Source organism: Phragmites australis, chromosome 20 (assembly GCF_958298935.1).
Source record: "Phragmites australis chromosome 20, lpPhrAust1.1, whole genome shotgun sequence".
Classification (NCBI taxonomy): domain Eukaryota; kingdom Viridiplantae; phylum Streptophyta; class Magnoliopsida; order Poales; family Poaceae; genus Phragmites; species Phragmites australis.
The window spans coordinates 13,550,559-13,563,297 of NC_084940.1; positions in this window are offsets into that span (position 1 = coordinate 13,550,559).

Genomic DNA, 12,739 nt, shown 5'->3' on the forward strand with positions numbered 1-12,739 from the left:
CTTTCCACCTCAAATACCCCGCTCATGGTACGTGGTCTAGCTGCAATGTATAATAGAAGAACTTTATTTGGGTTGGGAGCGACTAGCACAGGGGGGACGAAAGATACCTCTTTAGATTTTTGAAATGCAACATCTGCCTCTTCTGACCATTCAAACTTGTCGTGTTGGCACAGCAAATTGAAGAAAGTAACTCATTGATCTCTAGGTTAGGATATAAAACGAATGAGAGCTAACATGCATCCAGTTAATATTTGAACTTCTCGTACCGACCTTTTTGATTGCATCTCTTCGATGGCTTTGATCTTCTCGGGATTAACTTCGATCCCTCAGTACGACACCATGTACCCTTGTAATTTTCCTGCGTTGACTCCAAATGCACACTTCTCTGGGTTCAACATGACTCGGTCCTTGCCCAAATTGTTGAAGGTTTCTTGTAGGTCAGAAATAATATCTTCATTCTTTTTAGTCTTGATGATGAGATCGTCGACGTAGGCTTCGACGTTTCGAGCAATCTAGTCATGTAGGGTTATCTGCATACCTCATTGGTATGTGACACCAGCATTTTTCAATCCAAAGAACATCATGACATAGCAATATACTCCAAAAAAAAGTAATAAAGGAGATTTTCTCCTCATCTTCTGGATGCATGCTAATCTGGTGGTAACCAGAACAAGCATCAATAAGGCTTAGATAGTCACACTCGGAAGTGGAGTCCATTATCTGATCTATGTGTGGTAGAGGGAAGGTGTCCTACGGGCAGGCTTTGTTGAGGTCGGTGAAGTCCTTATCGAGTCCAGGAGTGCTGAAAAGCCAAGACGCTTTTCGCTCAAAGTTGGACCTAAGGCAATCCATGATGAACATCCTGACAAGTGGTTCCAAAACTCCACAAACTAATCAGAAGATATTATTCAAAGGTCGATGTGGAACCATCTCGTGCTACCGTCCTAGCCACAGTCGAGCTGCCGTGGCCCGCCTCGAGTTCAGTCGGCCGCACCGACCCAACCGCGCCCCTCCACCGAGCTCCCTTGGCTTCGGCCTCTGTCTGCCGAGCCGCCCCTGTGCGTGCCTTGTCGACCACTACCATCGTGCCGCTGCTCTACCTGCGTGGAGCCACTGGCCCACACCATAGCGTCGTCCTACATTGCCACTTTGTCGCACTCCTCCGCAACGTGCCCATGCCGCATAGCCGCTCGACCGTGGACACCTGCCAGCGTCGCGCTGATCGAGCCATCCTCCTCGGTGAGCTCCCCGTCCTCTGCTCCTTCCCCCCTCTTACCCAGCGCCCCCGTTCTCCTCGGTAAGCCTCGACCGCCATCTCGTGTTGCAGTCCCGCGCCGCACCACCGACCTTCGCCGCAAGTGTGTGCTGCGGGTGTGCCTCCATCCCCTCTAACCATCCTCCTTTTTCGTGCTCTGCTCACCACCCGCGCGTTGCCCTGGCCGGCCCGTGCTAGCCATCCCGCCGCCAGCTCACGCCGTCCCGACCGTGTCCTTCCATGGGCGTGCTGTCCCTAGCCGCCTAAATCTGGCTCCCACTGCCCTCAATTCCTCCTCTGGACACCACCAGTCCACATCTTCGCCGGCTCCTTCACCCGGCCAGCCACCTCTGGCCTCCATCTCCATCTGCTCCTCCCAGCTGGCGCCTCCCTCCTCTCCTCTTTCTTTCTCAGCGCCTCGCACCCACTTGGAAGCAAGTCAGCTGGCCTTATCCTTTTGCCCATCCTCTCCCTCACCTCCATGTGGGCCCCACGGGCTGGCTCCCTTGTCCACCAGCCTCGGTCCACCATGAATCGGCCACTAATACCTCCCTCCGGTCTACAACCCTATACACCGAGTCCACCGTGCAACCCCCTCCCCAGTCCACCGTGAACTCCCACACAAAACCTCCTTCAGTTCACAGCCTTGTGGATCGAGTTCACGAAATAGTACTCCTTTCCAATTTCCAGTATTTCCAATTTTGATAAATCTTTCGATAGCCCTATCTCCTCTGTTTCAACTCTTATTTCGGCGATTCCTTTGCTGATATTCCTCTAAAATCATAATGTATCTATCAGCCAAATCTTGTAACTTTTGGAGTTCATTTAATTTTCTTGTCCGGTATTTAATCCATGTCGCAGTGTTTGTTCTAGAATTAGTTTCGTCATTGTTAATTAAAGTTGAGTTTAGATAGTTCGATACCTATATTTAAGTTATGACCGTAGATTAGTCACTTTTGTTAATCTAGTTAGGTGTAGGTTTAACCTTTTGTTAATTAAATAATGAGTTCTAGAATTAGAATAAACTAAAGAGCTAATCTTTTAGTTCATATTAGAGTAGATTGTTATTTCATGCTTTAATTGATAGGAAATTAAACCTTAGTTTAATTAATGTCATAATATTAACCAATGTAGCTGATAATTAAATACCAATCATTAGAATAATTTACTTTGATAATTAACTATTAGTTACCCTTTTAATAATTAATTAATTAGATTAATGCAGTAATTAACCTAAGTTAATTAATTACATGTTTGCTTTTACCATAGCTATAGTTTATAGCTTAATTAGTGTGGTAATTAAATAACACTAGGTAATTAAGTTTAATTACTAGATAAACTTAGTTTAGTGCTATAGCCTAGAATGTTTAATCCAACACTTAAACACATATAATCATCTAGGGTTATACTTACATATATATGTATACATGCTCACATACATATGAACATAAGTATCGCACATACGTTCATATCTATACACGTGCACTCACCTACACGTAGAATCTCTAACTGTCGTCTTCCGGCGGTTAAGCTAATAAACGTTCACCTAGTTGATCATAACTTGTTTATGGCTTCTCTTAAGTTAATAAAATAAACTAAGTTAGCATCTGACCTAGCTTCGCTAGATGATCCCACTATTCTCTGTTTATTAGCTTCGCATTTCTTAGAGTTGCCGATCGTCTTCCGCGAGGTTTAGCTTTCGTCTTTTTTCCTTCAGTTGTTGTTCTTCCGCCTTGGTGTTTCATTTGGTTTTGTTCTGGTGTTCATCTACTTAGTCGCTGTGCGCTTTTTGTCCTTAATCTGCGTAGGCTCGAAGTCAAGATTCTAAGCAAGAACGCGAGGAAGGAGCTGAAGGCGAGGTCTGATGATGAAGGACCCGAAAAACTTGAACGACAAGATCAATCGTGAATTGGCATTCGTCAAGGTAAGTCCTATCTCCTTGATCAGATTGAACCTGTGTTTTCAGATAATCTACATGATCAACTAAAACTTGACTTATTATCGCATGTGCTATGTATTACGCTTTTACAAACCACTTGCAATAGTTAAATCCTATTAAACACTTGCCATGCCATAAATTTTGTCATCCAGTACACATATTACCCTAGGATTACCTGTTGTTAACTATAATAACAATGGACGATGCCTTGATATCTAGCAAGCTTAGGATTAAATACGTCTTCTCGGAGACATCGCTTTTAAAATATATCTCTTCAGAGATAATGATTTATTGTTATCCATGTTAACTCATATACCATGAATCCTTGACGGTTGTGAATTCCATGATGATTGTGAAATCCTTGATGTTGTGTGGTAAAAGGTGAGAGATGTGTAAAGATGGGTGAAACTATTTCTGGCAGGGGGCAGGTAGGGTAGTCCTCTAGGGAGGATGCTCTTGGGGGCTTGAGATATCGTGGGGGGTACTCATTGCCATAGAAGATGCCTGCCTCAGCCGTGTAAGGACCGAATCAATTGCTCCGACATGCTAAGCCACCCTGTGCAACTATACGTCCTAAATGGGCAACACTTGACTTCTCCTTCACCGGACTGAGTTAGGCATCATAGCAGGAGGTTGAGAGCAGCGAGCAGTCAAGTGACCATCTGTCCCTATATTTGAAGGTTGCTAGAGCCGGCCTAGGCTTAAAAATGGGACTGGCCTTCAATACATGGCAGCTCTGGTGCTTGGGGGAAACTCGTGGAAAAGCCTAGCAGGAAAGGTGTTTGGAGAGTCTCGGTATGATTCGCTCCTCTACTTGCAACAGTTAGAGGCTGAGCATATCATGTGGGTAAAGCTATACAACCTTTGAAGAGTGTAAATCTATTCGAATAGCTGTGTCCATGGTCATGGACATGCGAAGCATGACCCCATTTGACTAGACTCAAGGTGCGTGTGTCTTGATGAGTGAGTGTGTGGACTAGATGTCCGTGTGATGAAGTTCCTGGCTCGATCCGCCAGAAGTTGTGTGGTACTAGAGGTACACTAGGTGTGACAATAGGGAATGCGGAGTGAGGTGTAACCCATCCTAGGACCGAAAAACCCCCAGATATAACTTGTGGCCTTGTTTTGAACTATTTAAACCGTTTCAAATGCTTTGTTACAAGGTTACTTTTGTTTTGAAAGGTTGACAGTAGAGAATATAACTGGATACCAGCATAAAACCTGCATTACGCTTAAAACTATACCGTAAACACTACATAAGAAACTATCAAAGGAGACATGTCATTAGTGACGGCTCCTGAGTACGCATCAGTAATGCACTATTAGTGACGGGTCCAATGACGACCTGTCACTAATGTGTGGCCCAGGCCGGGATGCAGTCACGATCCGTCACTAATGAGGGTTCATTAGTGATGGTGAGCGAACGACCCATCACTAAAGATATTAGTGACGAGTCACATTAAAGTTTGTCACTAATAATTCAGTCATTAGTGACGGGTATATGGGGCACACGTTACTAAATGTAGCCTACTCATTAGTGACAGGTCGTTATGATACCTGTCACTAATATTAAAGTAATTAGTAAATGTAGCCTACTCATTAGTGACTTGGATGGATTCCGACAACTCCTCCATCGGCTCGCGCACCAGGTGTACACTACTCTCCAGGCATTCCCCCACCGACATTCCCCCATCGGCCATGATCGAGACCGATCATAGTAACCTCTTTTCTTTTTCTCCCTCATTGTTAGGCTCATAGTAACACTAATTAGGACACAAAAATTTAATTGAGTTTATAGTACGTTAGGCTCAATTCATATCATCCTATCATGTAGGTCTTGAAGCCGATCGTATGGCTCAAAGATGTAACCCCTGCTATAGGTGGTACTGTACCTTTTGTGCAATCCACTCTAGATGGAAGGAATTTTGTGAAGCTATCTATCTCTTTTGATATACGTTCAAGGGGAGAAAGTAGTGGGGATATCACTATTAGGGCTTATGGCAATGCATCATTGATTTCGTTGCATTCCCAGAAAACCACCGTTGAAGGGAGCCTGAAAGTGCTTGAGGAGCATGGGTTCTTTTTGCCTAACTACAACTATTTTTGAATAAAAGCGCTTGAGGTGGGTGAAGAGGATTTGGCTTTGATCAGTGAGAGGCTTGCTCAGTTCAATGAATATGATATGGTACAATAATATGTAATCCGATTGTTTTGATATACATGACTGTTAGCGTGTATTATTTTCACAATTTTATTTTCTTTTCTTCTAGGATATTTTTGGTGACACCATGATGAGTCCATGGCTCCTTCGGATATGATCAATACCGCCAATGATCCTCAAATCATACAAGATCTAATTACAAGAGCACGTGTGCAACAATTAGACCACCAGGTGGACTCATTTCTCACTGTTCATGTTTCCTTGGATGGATTACTACTAAATTTTTGTGATATTTTATTGCTTAGGAACATGAGAGAAGCACTACAACCTTACTTGGACTCGAGGCTGAGCTCTAGTCGAAGTCGTGGTCATGGTCTAACATAGTACGTCAGTAAAATGGACATAACTCTCTCATACGAAGTCCGTTTTAGGCGTTCTTGGACTTGCTGGAAAGCTTATGTCGAGCCATTTCCAATGGATCTATGTTCAAAAAAATATTCCTTATAGTTTAGTCAGAGTCAAAGGAATAAAGTATTGCATCACCATTCTAGACCCTGTCGGGTTTTGTAATCGTGTCGAGGTCGGAGTCCAGGTTGTACACGCCTCTTTCCACAGCTGCACAACCCTAGGTTGACCCCCTCATGTCCCCCTATAAATATACGGTAGCCATCATAGTTTAGGCTCGAGTTTAGCTTAGATTATTCTGTTTTAACAGTTTCGCTGTTTGTTGAACCCTAAACTCGAGTACTTCATTGGTAATTAGCAATATTTAGATTGCATCTACCTGTTCTTGCTTGTGTTCTCGATTCGCTTGCAGGAAAAGCTTTCTTGGTGAGGTCAACAACGTCTTGGCACGGTTGATAACCACAGAGTAGTGGTGTAGTGGTTGCAAGGGTTCTCAATCTGTTTTGTTTGGAGCCTTTGGATCATCAATGTCGAAGCTTCACCAATCGACTTATCATATTACCTTTCAGAAGATCGGGCAAACGCGCATCACACCTTTGTGGCAATTAGCTTTCAGGATATCTTATATCAAGCCATGGAGCATCTTGGGTTAAGCTTTTATGGACCCAGAGTGGACTTCACTGCTGAAGCAAACTACTAGGCTGATATAAGGTTTCATTTAAGTGGAAATGAATCAGCTAATAAGACATTGTTTACTATCTATGGTAAAGCATCGGGTCGTCCATGTGAAGCAAAAGAGAGTGCACTAATTAATGCTCTAATGTATGTCGATGAAGTACTAGGATACAATATATATTAGATTTCAACTAAGTTAAATATCAGAGGTTACGTGCTCTGGCAAATGCTCAAGTGTAATGATATATGGATATTTGGATAAGTACGTAATGTATACAAAACTATATTGTATGACTGACTTGAGTTAAATTCAAGTTTCTGGATGTATATCTGTGTTCTTGAAGTATTCCCTGTTCTATTCTGTTGTTGAAGTACTCTCTGTTTGCATGCATGCCTTTGATCCAAAATTCGATCTCTTCTTGAAGTCATTAGTGACGGGTCTTAGTTTTCACCCGTCACTAATGTGTCATTAGTGATGGGTGTTCTTATCACCCGTCATTAATGTTAAATCATTAGTGACGGGTGTCTGTAGAATTGGAGGTTCACTGCCAGGGCTACACATTACTGACGGGTTGTGATGAGACCAGTCACTAATGGCACACTCATTAGTGACGGGTGTCCTTATCACCCGTCACTAATGAGTGATGTTTACTGTTATTTTCTTCACCGAGCAGCACGACCAGACAATGTTTGTCCGCCACGGTTGATCGGTAAAGGGGCAATTTTTTTGGTGATTCTGTTGAGGCCAAATCAAATCTCGGTGATTTGAAGTTGGTTCCTATCCCTAGACTTTGAAGGTTTGCCTCCTCCCTCTCCTCCTCCTCTTGCTCATATATGCATGGTGGATTATAGAGTTTGAGTTGGAATCAACAATTTTTCTACTTCTCCTTGATCTTGATATATGTGGATTGTCCCCCTTAGTGTACATGCATGCGTAACCTATGTCTCCCGTTCAGGAGTGTTTGATTATAAATATGACTTGGTAACTCGTCATATTTATAAGAAGATGCTCTTGAATTATCCATGTACTTTGGACAGTTCGAGTATATGTGGCATAGGTTTCGATGCTCTTGTTTGGTTCTAGAGAGAATTTATGTGGTGTCTCTCTATTGTTCTCTGGATACACACCCTCTCGGCTCGTTGTCGAGACGTGTATTTGGAGAACAGCGGGAAGGTACTACCAAAATTTTCTATAGAACCGTACAAGAGCATGGAAACCTACTCGGGCCACATATCCTCGAATGGGATTAGGACCTATCTTTGCCCATTAGAAATTAGCTAGGATCCTTCGGCATAGATAACATGTATCATACTTGGATGTTAATTGTTGGCTTGAATATCACTAGAACACACGTACACACTTAATTTAGTTAAATTAAGTTAGAATTTTTATACTTATTCTACCTTCTATGTCGTTTCTATTTAGAATTAATATTTTTCAATTTGTAGATGGTGGACTGAAGTTGGATGTACCTTGATTTAAGAACTTGTAACGAGTACATAAGCGGGGTGAAGTCTTTCTTGATTGTCACGGTGGCGGATATGGAAGGTTGGGGTAAAACGGCAATGTGGTGTCCATGCTGTGATTGCAAGAATAAGAAGAAGTTCCCAAAACCTAACAATATGTACAATCACTTGTTAAGGCGTGGATTCAAAGAGAGATATCCCGTTTGGAACAAACATGGTGAGGAAGGCCTTAACGAAGGGGAAATAGATCAGGTCCTCCCAAGCAGCAATACGGATCAAGGACTCCCGCCAGACGGTGATATGGATGATTATCTCAGGGACACAGACATATTAGGATTGAATGATGACTATGTGGATTTTTTGGAGAATGTGGACCAAATGGTGCGTGATGCTGAGGGGCACGATGAGTATAGTGATGGTGAGTTTGCCAAATTGAGGGAACTCTTGCGAGACTCAAAGGCACCATTTTATCTTGGCTGTAATGACAAATACACGCTATTGTTTGAGGTGCTGACACTTCTGCAATTGAAGGCAACCCATCGTTGGTCTGATAGGAGTTTCAAAGTATTGTTGCTTCTGCTAAAGGACATGCTACCAGAGGGGAACAAGGTGCCCAAGACCATCTACGACACGAAGAAGATAATTTGTCCTTTGGGATTAGAGGTAGAAAAAATACATTTATGTAAGGAGGATTGTGTCCTGTTTCGTGGAGAGTATGCAGACCTGGATCAATGTCCTATTTATGAAATCCATCGATACAAGCGTAGAAATGATGGTGGCGACGTGGAGGAAGGAAGCAAGAGAAAAGGGCCTCCTAGAACGGTGATGTGGTATTTCCTTGTAATTCCCGAATTGAAGTGTTTGTTCCAGAACAAAAAGGAGTCTTAGTTGTTGCGGTCGCATAAGGAGGGTCGTAAGAACGACGCAATGATACGGCACCCCACAGTTTCAGCTTAGTGGCGAACCATTGATTCCACATTTGGGTTGTTCGCTAAAGAATTAAGAAATATTAGGTTTGCTATGAGCATAGATGGCATGAATCCATTTAGTAACATGAGTACCTCACATAGCACCTGGCCTATTGTACTGTCTATCTACAACCTTCCACCTTGGCTTTGTAAAAAGTGAAAATATATTATGTTGTTGACCTTAATTCCTGGTCCGAGGCAACCTCGCAATGACATCAATGTGTACCTCAGGCCTTTGGTGGATGATCTTAAAGCACTCTGGTCTGAAGGCGTTGAGATTTGGGATCAGTACAAGCGAGAATACTTCACCCTACATGTCATGTTGTTCGTCACCATCAATGATCTGCCAGCACTTCGTAACTTGTTAGGAAAAAGTAGAAGAAAAGGTGAAGCTTTCCCCCAATGCTTAGATGACACTGAGAGTATGTGGTTGAATGAGTCAAAGAAAATAGTGTACATGCGGTATCGACATTTCCTTCCAAGGAACCACCAGTACCGAAAAATTAATTCTCAGTTTGACGGTACAAGGGAGAAAGCGTCACCTCCAAGGCATTTGAGCGGGCAAGATGTCTATGATAAGGTTAAGGATATCAATGTTGTCCTTGGCAAGCGAAAACGATCCTCCACAAGTAATGAAAATGGAATGTGGAACAAGAAATCAATTCTCTAGGAGCTTGATTATTGGAAATACTTAGACGTTCATCACTGTATTGACCTCATGCATGTAGAGAAGAATATCTGCGATAGTCTCCTCGGTACAATGCTCAACATGAAGGGGAAAACAAAAGATCATGAAAACGCATGAGCTGAGCTTGAAGAAATGGGTTTAAGGCTGGAGCTTCATGTCAAGGATACGGATAAAGGGAAATTCCTACCCCCATCTTGCATCACCCTATACAAGGAGAAAAATGAATTTTGCGAGTTCTTGCATGGTGTGAAAGTTCCCTCCAGTTACTCGTCCAACATTAGAAGACTTGTTTCGGTGGAAGAGCTGAAAATGGTTGTAGGCATGAAAACTCATGATTGCCATGTGATGTTGATGCGAATGATTGTGGTTAGAATTAGAAACATGTTTCCAATTCGTGTTCGAGAGGCTATCGTGAGCTTATGCTTTTGTTTCAATGCAATTGGTCAGAAGGTACTCGATCCGAAAGCGTTAGGCAAGCTACAAAAAAGACACTTCGAGACTCTATGTCTTCTCGAGATGTATTTCATACCATCCTTTTTCAATATTATGGTCCATCTCAAAGCTCACCTTCTGAAGGAGATTTATTTTCTTGGCCCTGTATTCTTTCATCAGATGTATCCATATGAGCGATTCATGGGCGTTCTCAAGTTCTACATAAGGAATCGAGCTTTACCTGATGGGTGCATCATATAGGGTTACTCTACAAAGAAGGTAGTGGAGTGGTGTGTTAACTACACAGACCCAGATAACCCAATTGGTGTGCCTCATTCTCGCCACAAGGGTAGGCTCGCTGGGCAAGGAATTCTGGGGAAACATGCAATTACTCCTGAGCCGAAGGCATACGGCCAAGCTCATTTCCTCGTGTTGCAACAAATGAGTGAAGTGTCCCCATATATCGATGAGCACAAGCAGTTGCTTCTTTAGAAGAATCCAGGGCAGACCGAAGCTTGGCTCTCGAAGCAACATATGCAAAGGGTCAACACTTGGTTTTGAGAATGAATCAATCAATCGAGTACTCTTACAAGTGATTTGATCAAGAAACTAGCAGCAGATCCTATATACACAATTACAACATATCAAGGGTACGATATAAATGGTTACACATTTTACACGATTGCCCAAGATCAGAAAAGCACATACTAGAACAGCGGTGTCCATATAGATGCTTACGATAACAACATGCACAGGAGGACATACTATGGTCAGATAGAGGCCATCTGGGAACTGGATTACTTGGGATTAAAGGTACCCCTGCTTCGGTGTTGTTGGGTACACGGGACAAAGGGTGTTACGAAAGACAAGTACAGATTCACTAGCGTAAATCTCAAACTTGTCGGATGTAAGGATGAACCTTTCGTACTCACTAAACAAGTTGCCCAGGTATTTTATGTGACTGACACGGCAAATAAGAAACTTGATGTGGTTCTTGCCGGGAAAAGACGGATCGTCGGAGTTGAAAACGTGGTTGATGAGGACGAGTAGAATCAATTTGATGAAATCCCCCTTTTGCTACTACAATCATTCCACAGGTTGCACAGAACGAGAAGACTCCATACCTACGTTCTGACCATAATGAAGAGATCCATGCCAAGAAAACACAAAAATGGCGAGTACATGAATCAATGTAACCTCAAATTAATTTGTAAAATTTATAATATTAAGTTAAGTCTGAATTTCAATTTAACCTCAAATTTGTAATATTTAGTTAAGTCTGAATTTCAATGTAACCTCAAATTTGTAATATTTGTGATATTCAGTTAAGTCTGAATTTCAATGTAACCTCAAATTTGTGATATGTTTGCAAGAGGAGAAGGCTACCAAATCCTGACTTTGCTTCAGGATGTAGCCAGTATACACATAACTCCCTTAGAGGGATGAGATCATTAGTGATGGGTGATAAAGTCATGCGTCAGTAAAGAGGTCATTAGTGATGGGTGAATTTACCACCCGAACTAATTAACAAGTCTCAGTGATGTGGTGGCAAATCATTATTGAAGGGTGGTAAATTCACCCGTCATTGTTATCTGAACATTAGTGACAGGTGGTAAGTTCACCCGTCACTAATGGTATGATTATAAATAGTAGGCCTGGAACGCCCGCCACCCTAGCCTCTAATTTTTCCTAAGTCCTGCATGCCCGCCACCCATTCCTCCGATTTACACATCTTCCTTGATGCCACCGCACCCCTTGCCCTGCTCCTCTAATCCAGCATCATCTATGGCCGCCAACGACAAGGACTTGGTGTCGTCATCCTCGGTGCCAGCCCCCGACGATGACTACATCGATTGGGACCTGTTGATGGTGGAGGCGGAGGAGGAGGATGATAAGGAGGAAGTGATTACCAATGACAAGGTGATCGCTCGCACCGTCCATGAGGTGAAACTCATTAGCGTAGCCGAGGAAACAGTGGAGGCCATCGCACACCTCTTGGCGGAGGAGGTGGAGATGGGTGGTGACTCCGACATCGACGTCGGCGAGGAGGAGAAGGAGAAGTAGGAGGATGACGAGATGGGCAGCGACTCTGACACCAACGACGACGACGAAGAGGAGGAGGAGGAGGAGATGGGTGGCGACTTCGATGTGACCGACGAAGAGGAGGAGGATGAGGAGATGGGCGGTGACTCCGATGTGACCGACGATGACAGGAGGATGAGGAGATGTGCGACTCCAACATGACCAACGAGGAGGAGGAGGAGGAGGAGGAGATGGTCATCGCCGGTGGCAACTCCGACGATGACACTGGTGAATCATAGTTCATTACTTACCTAGGTTTATGGTGGTAATCCGAATTTAGCAATTTGGATTTAGCACCCTTCTTTTATAGTCTGGATGGGTATTTTTTTGTGTAATCCGAACCTACTTTTGGAGTGATGAACTTATTTATCATCAAATTTGTAATATGTTAAGTCTCAATTTCAATGTATCTAGATGTCCCTACAATGTGATTATGTAATTTGTGGTTGCATATCTTCAAATGAATGGTGATTATGGCATGAATATATCTGGATATGTCTTATTTGCAGGAAAAGATGGCTGCCAAATCCTGACTTCGCTTCAGGATGCATCCAGTATACAAGTAAAACCCTTAGAGTGATGAGCACATTAGTAACGGGTGATAAGGTCACATGTCAGTAAAGAGGTCATTATTGATGGGTTAATTTATCACCCGTCACTAATTAAC